The sequence below is a fragment of the Drosophila elegans genome, unplaced genomic scaffold, assembly GCF_018152505.1.
Source record: "Drosophila elegans isolate 14027-0461.03 unplaced genomic scaffold, ASM1815250v1 contig_151, whole genome shotgun sequence".
In the NCBI taxonomy this organism is placed as follows: domain Eukaryota; kingdom Metazoa; phylum Arthropoda; class Insecta; order Diptera; family Drosophilidae; genus Drosophila; species Drosophila elegans.
In genome coordinates, this window is record NW_024545516.1 from 125,676 (window position 1) to 132,492 (window position 6,817).

The window sequence follows — 6,817 nt, forward strand, 5'->3', positions numbered from 1 at the left end:
CATACATACAAGTATATAGTCAACCAATGTATATTTTCTCGACCTCGATTTGTTGCAATGCAGTTAAAGTAAAAAATTGAAGAAAAAGCATTAGTCTGTATGCGTTCAAAAGTGTTCAAATTCAAATATACATAAAAAATTAATAACGTCTACAAGTATAAGTATATAGACAATTTTAAAAATTAATATAATGAGTACATCTATGCTTGGTATAAAGTAATGTTCGTTCGTTTTTATTTTGTTATATTGTTAGGCTAATACAATTTACGTCAATTTCATTTGGGAATATTTCTATTATGTATAGATAAGTCTTTTCCATCGTATGCAATTCCTTCATAGAAAAACAACAACCACATTCACCAATTAATCTAACATAATTCTTTTTGATCAGCTGTCACCGTCGGAAAAGGATCTTTCGCCGTTGGATTGACGACCATGTAAATGAAAAATAATAATAAATTTAAATTATATGGAGACAATTGAATCAAAGCGACATTCCTTTCGCAAAGGAGCGCCACTGTTCAGTGTTCAAACTTTGAAATTGCGAGTATCTATACAACTGATGCTCAGCGGAGCCACACTTACCGCATTTGCCACGGTTAACTGCAATAAGTGCGCGCTTTGCTTTGGCAGACTTGTCCGTGTGACTGCCAGGCTCGAATTTGGCTTTGTTCAAAATCCTCGCAGCATCCAGAAATTTAAACAAGCCTTTAACGGTTGGTAATGCTGAGCTCTGATGTCATCTACCCACTTCCTTCTCGGGTCGGCGTTGATTTGGCTAGGACAAGATGAATCACTCCAATCCCATCTAACCCACGAATAATTTCACTGGCGCCATCAGTCGGTTTGCGTAGATTAGACTCCTCGCCGTTGGGGACAGACAGCAGCCAGTCCAATGAAAGTCTTCAGCAGGAGTTCACGATTTGCCTTGGGCGGTCTTATCGTATTCTCGGCAATGAGTTTTCCGGTAAAAAAAACTGCAGCAGGCGGCGTGGCCAAGGAAAATGTTCCGTTTTTAGAACGCCGCTGAAAGAACTTACTTTGTTGTTGCAGCAATATGGCCATGTAGCTACCCACTTTAGGTCTACCAAGCGCTAGAAGGTCGCTATTTAACGACGCGAATAAGGTTCTTTTCAAACCCTCAGTGTTTTCATACAAGGGCATTTCGTCTATATCATCTAGCTTCCATGGAAACAATCGGAATAATAAAAAAAAACACAAAAATTGTAACTTCTCTAATTATCAATTCTTTTTTTTATTCTCGTAACTTCTCTAATTATCAATTCTTTTTTTTATTTTTTTCGACATAGTTACTCAGAATTCTTAATTTAATTATATATTTATATAAATTTCAGTTATACGAAGTTTGCTTCCTTTCTTGTTTCAGCTAAGATAAAAAAAGAATAAAAAAAAATTTTAATATATTATACAATTTTTAAAAATTTTTTTTTTTTTATTTACAGAATAAAAAAAATAAAAAAAATAGAAACAAGAAAGGTATTTAGACTTCGGCAAGCCGAAGTTCAAATACCCTCACAGCTATTGCATGAATGAAATATTCTTGAAAACATTAAAATTATGATTTACTTGCGTATTTGCAGCTCAATTATTCGATAGTTCCGATTTCAATAAAATTAAAAGCGTAATTCTGAACTTTCAAATTATTAATAAGAAAAAAATATTTTAAAAAAATGTTAAAATAGAAAAGTTACATTTATAAACATTTTTTTAAATATTTTTGTTCCTTTTGAAGCTTTATGACATAGTCGTCTGATTTTGATGAAATTTAAGCCGTAACTCTAATATAATTAACCATTACTTTTTGTCGGAGAACTAAAAAAAAAATTAAACAAGAAAGGAAGAAAACTTCGGAAAACCGAAGTTTATATACCCTTGAAGCTATTTCAAAAATGAAATATTCCTGAAAACATTAAAATTATAATTGGCTTGCATATATGTTTAAAAACATTTGCAGCTAAATTATTCGATAGTTCCTATGGCAGCTATATGATATCGTTATCCGATTAAAAACGTTAAAATTAAAAGCGTTATTCTGAACTGTCAAATTATTAATTAGTCAAAAAAAAATTCTACAAAAAAATTACAAAATAAAAAAGTACAATTTTTTTCGTAATATTTTTATTGTTTCCATGGGAGCTTTATGTTATGTCATCTGATTTTGATGAAATTTAAACCTTAATTCTAAAATATTTAACCAATACTATATGTCGAAGAACTTTAAAAAAAATTTAAAAATCAGTAAAAAGTTATACTTCTTTTCATTTATTTTTCCGATTGTTTCTATGGGAGCTATATGCTATAGTCGTCCGATCCGTCTCGTTCCGACTTATATTTTGCAATAGAAGGACAAATTTTGGTAGTTTCATGCGGTAGCTTTAAAACTGAGAGACTAGTTTGCGTAGAAACGGACAGACGGACATGGCTAGATCGACTCTCCTTGTGCTGATCAAGAATATATATACTTTATAGGGTCCGAAACGCTTCCTTCACTGCGTTGCAAACTCATGACTGAAATTATAATACCTTACACCTACATACATACAAGTATATAGTCAACCAATGTATATTTTCTCGACCTCGATTTGTTGCAATGCAGTTAAAGTAAAAAATTGAAGAAAAAGCATTAGTCTGTATGCGTTCAAAAGTGTTCAAATTCAAATATACATAAAAAATTAATAACGTCTACAAGTATAAGTATATAGACAATTTTAAAAATTAATATAATGAGTACATCTATGCTTAGTATAAAGTAATGTTCGTTCGTTTTTATTTTGTTATATTGTTAGGCTAATACAATTTACGTCAATTTCATTTGGGAATATTTCTATTATGTATAGATAAGTCTTTTCCATCGTATGCAATTCCTTCATAGAAAAACAACAACCACATTCACCAATTAATCTAACATAATTCTTTTTGATCAGCTGTCACCGTCGGAAAAGGATCTTTCGCCGTTGGATTGACGACCATGTAAATGAAACATAATAATAAATTTAAATTATATGGAGACAATTGAATCAAAGCGACATTCCTTTCGCAAAGGAGCGCCACTGTTCAGTGTTCAAACTTTGAAATTGCGAGTATCTATACAACTGATGCTCAGCGGAGCCACACTTACCGCATTTGCCACGGTTAACTGCAATAAGTGCGCGCTTTGCTTTGGCAGACTTGTCCGTGTGACTGCCAGGCTCGAATTTGGCTTTGTTCAAAATCCTCGCAGCATCCAGAAATTTAAACAAGCCTTTAACGGTTGGTAATGCTGAGCTCTGATGTCATCTACCCACTTCCTTCTCGGGTCGGCGTTGATTTGGCTAGGACAAGATGAATCACTCCAATCCCATCTAACCCACGAATAATTTCACTGGCGCCATCAGTCGGTTTGCGTAGATTAGACTCCTCGCCGTTGGGGACAGACAGCAGCCAGTCCAATGAAAGTCTTCAGCAGGAGTTCACGATTTGCCTTGGGCGGTCTTATCGTATTCTCGGCAATGAGTTTTCCGGTAAAAAAAACTGCAGCAGGCGGCGTGGCCAAGGAAAATGTTCCGTTTTTAGAACGCCGCTGAAAGAACTTACTTTGTTGTTGCAGCAATATGGCCATGTAGCTACCCACTTTAGGTCTACCAAGCGCTAGAAGGTCGCTATTTAACGACGCGAATAAGGTTCTTTTCAAACCCTCAGTGTTTTCATACAAGTGCATTTCGTCTATATCATCTAGCTTCCATGGAAACAATCGGAATAATAAAAAAAAAACACAAAAATTGTAACTTCTCTAATTATCAATTCTTTTTTTTATTCTCGTAACTTCTCTAATTATCAATTATTTTTTTTATTCTTTTCGACATAGTTACTCAGAATTCTTAATTTAATTATATATTTATATAAATTTCAGTTATACGAAGTTTGCTTCCTTTCTTGTTTCAGCTAAGATAAAAAAAGAATAAAAAAAATTTTAATATATTATACAATTTTTAAAATTTTTTTTTTTTTATTTACAGAATAAAAAAAAATAAAAAAAAATAGAAACAAGAAAGGTATTTAGACTTCGGCAAGCCGAAGTTCAAATACCCTCACAGCTATTGCATGAATGAAATATTCTTGAAAACATTAAAATTATGATTTACTTGCGTATTTGCAGCTCAATTATTCGATAGTTCCGATTTCAATAAAATTAAAAGCGTAATTCTGAACTTTCAAATTATTAATAAGAAAAAAATATTTTAAAAAAATGTTAAAATAGAAAAGTTACATTTATAAACATTTTTTTAAATATTTTTGTTCCTATTGAAGCTTTATGACATAGTCGTCTGATTTTGATGAAATTTAAGCCGTAACTCTAATATAATTAACCATTACTTTTTGTCGGAGAACTAAAAAAAAAAATTAAACAAGAAAGGAAGAAAACTTCGGAAAACCGAAGTTTATATACCCTTGAAGCTATTTCAAAAATGAAATATTCCTGAAAACATTAAAATTGGCTTGCATATATGTTTAAAAACATTTGCAGCTAAATTATTCGATAGTTCCTATGGCAGCTATATGATATCGTTATCCGATTAAAAACGTTAAAATTAAAAGCGTTATTCTGAACTGTCAAATTATTAATTAGTCAAAAAAAAATTCTACAAAAAAATTACAAAATAAAAAAGTACAATTTTTTTCGTAATATTTTTATTGTTTCCATGGGAACTTTATGTTATGTCATCTGATTTTGATGAAATTTAAACCTTAATTCTAAAATATTTAACCAATACTATATGTCGAAGAACTTTAAAAAAAATTTAATAATCAGTAAAAAGTTATACTTCTTTTCATTTATTTTTCCGATTGTTTCTATGGGAGCTATATGCTATAGTCGTCCGATCCGTCTCGTTCCGACTTATATTTTGCAATAGAAGGACAAATTTTGGTAGTTTCATGCGGTAGCTTTAAAACTGAGAGACTAGTTTGCGAAGAAACGGACAGACGGACATGGCTAGATCGACTCTCCTTGTGCTGATCAAGAATATATATACTTTATAGGGTCCGAAACGCTTCCTTCACTGCGTTGCAAACTCATGACTGAAATTATAATACCTTACACCTATGTACATACATACAAGTATATAGTCAACCAATGTATATTTTCTCGACCTCGATTTGTTGCAATGCAGTTAAAGTAAAAAATTGAAGAAAAAGCATTAGTCTGTATGCGTTCAAAAGTGTTCAAATTCAAATATACATAAAAAATTAATAACGTCTACAAGTACAAGTTTATAGACAATTTTAAAAATTAATATAATGAGTACATCTATGCTTAGTATAAAGTAATGTTCGTTCGTTTTTATTTTGTTATATTGTTAGGCTAATACAATTTACGTCAATTTCATTTGGGAATATATCTATTATGTATAGATAAGTCTTTTCCATCGTATGCAATTCCTTCATAGAAAAACTTTCGATTTGAGCGACATTGAGGACCACACCTAGTAGAGCCACAACTTCGGCATTCATACCAGCACTAACCATACAACATATAGACTGGTCATTTCATACGACGCATTTGGACACAAAAAAACGGACCGCGGAAGGTCCACCGCTCTCACAGCAGCAGGTCCATGCACTTCGTGTGCGTTCGGGTTTTTTACTCTCTCATTCTTATTCTCATTTTTATGCTCGCGCACTCATTGCACGAGTTCAGTTGTTCAGTCGCAGAGAGGCGCTTTTTGAAGAAGGCTGTCCTGCGCTTGAATTCGTCTTTGTATGTATGCGTGATCATGCATTCTCATACACGGGAGCATGTGTGCGTTTATTTCATTTCGGCGCATCAAGAATATTTTGTCTTTTGCCACTTTTCAAACTTGGTACCCTAAGAATATGGGCGTCTTTAAACAATTCGTTAAAATTCAACATATTGGTACAATTAAAATCTAAAATTATAATCATTAAAATAAATTATTATCATTAAAAAAATGTGAATTTTTATTTTTGTTCCATTTACATTTTCAAAAATATAAAAAGTATTTTATTATTTATTACTTGTTTAAAGACAATTAAAATAACACTGCGAATAATTAAAAAATAAATCAACCAAAGATCACTAAACATAACATTTAAAACAAGTGTCCTAAAAGCCCGCTTCCCTTAAAAGCAATCGTCGGTAGGGTATGCAGGCACCAACCGCTCGCAAAACATCGACAAGAATTGATTTAGTTTGAAGTTTTCTCAACCACTGAAGAGCACTCGGTGTTTCAAGTGACACGACTGCGATATGCCCTGTTCCCATCTCAGTGGACTGATTTCTATAAATTCGAATACATACATATATGTAAAACATTTTACTGCTACCACTGATTTGAATTTGTAAACAAAAATAAAATGTATGCTGAAATATTAAAAAAATATATTATAACATATAATATTAATATTTATATCATAACCCAATAGTAAATACGCCCATATTCTTAGGGTACCAAGTTTGAAAAGTGGCAAAAGACAAAATATTCTTGATGCGCCGAAATGAAATAAACGCACACATGCTCCCGTGTATGAGAATGCATGATCACGCATACATACAAAGACGAATTCAAGCGCAGGACAGCCTTCTTCAAAAAGCGCCTCTCTGCGACTGAACAACTGAACTCGTGCAATGAGTGCGCGAGCATAAAAATGAGAATAAGAATGAGAGAGTAAAAAACCCGAACGCACACGAAGTGCATGGACCTGCTGCTGTGAGAGCGGTGGACCTTCCGCGGTCCGTTTTTTTTGTGTCCAAATGCGTCGTATGAAATGACCAGTCTATATGTTGTATGGTTAGTGT

General features: G+C 32.7%; 2 long non-coding RNA genes across 2 annotated transcripts; both read right to left on the reverse strand.

Moving 5' to 3' along the window:
* Positions 1 to 209: 209 nt before the first annotated feature.
* On the reverse strand, positions 210 to 1,235 carry LOC121466783. Its single transcript, XR_005976963.1, has 2 exons — positions 586 to 1,235; positions 210 to 412 (listed from the first exon to the last, which is right to left on the reverse strand). It is a non-coding gene; the product is annotated as an uncharacterized LOC121466783 (long non-coding RNA).
* A 1,525-nt stretch (positions 1,236 to 2,760) lies between these two features.
* Positions 2,761 to 3,786, reverse strand: LOC121466784. Its single transcript, XR_005976964.1, has 2 exons — positions 3,140 to 3,786; positions 2,761 to 2,966 (listed from the first exon to the last, which is right to left on the reverse strand). It is a non-coding gene; the product is annotated as an uncharacterized LOC121466784 (long non-coding RNA).
* Between the last annotated feature and the right edge of the window lie 3,031 nt (positions 3,787 to 6,817).